This window comes from Penaeus monodon, chromosome 33 (genome assembly GCF_015228065.2).
Source record: "Penaeus monodon isolate SGIC_2016 chromosome 33, NSTDA_Pmon_1, whole genome shotgun sequence".
In the NCBI taxonomy this organism is placed as follows: domain Eukaryota; kingdom Metazoa; phylum Arthropoda; class Malacostraca; order Decapoda; family Penaeidae; genus Penaeus; species Penaeus monodon.
In genome coordinates, this window is record NC_051418.1 from 4,271,719 (window position 1) to 4,271,947 (window position 229).

The window sequence follows — 229 nt, forward strand, 5'->3', positions numbered from 1 at the left end:
GGAGAAAGAGATGCAGATAAAGAGTTGAAAATGAAAGAAAAAAAAATCAAAATCAGATTAAGCACATAAAACAAAACATAGAAAAAATTAAAATCATTTTAAGCAAAGGAAAAAAAATAATGATGAAGGAGATGAAGAAAGGTAAAGAGAGGAAAGAAAATATACGTGGAAATCAAAGACTGGTTACCTTTTCTTTACACAGTGAATGAAAGACATATATTTTAATCTA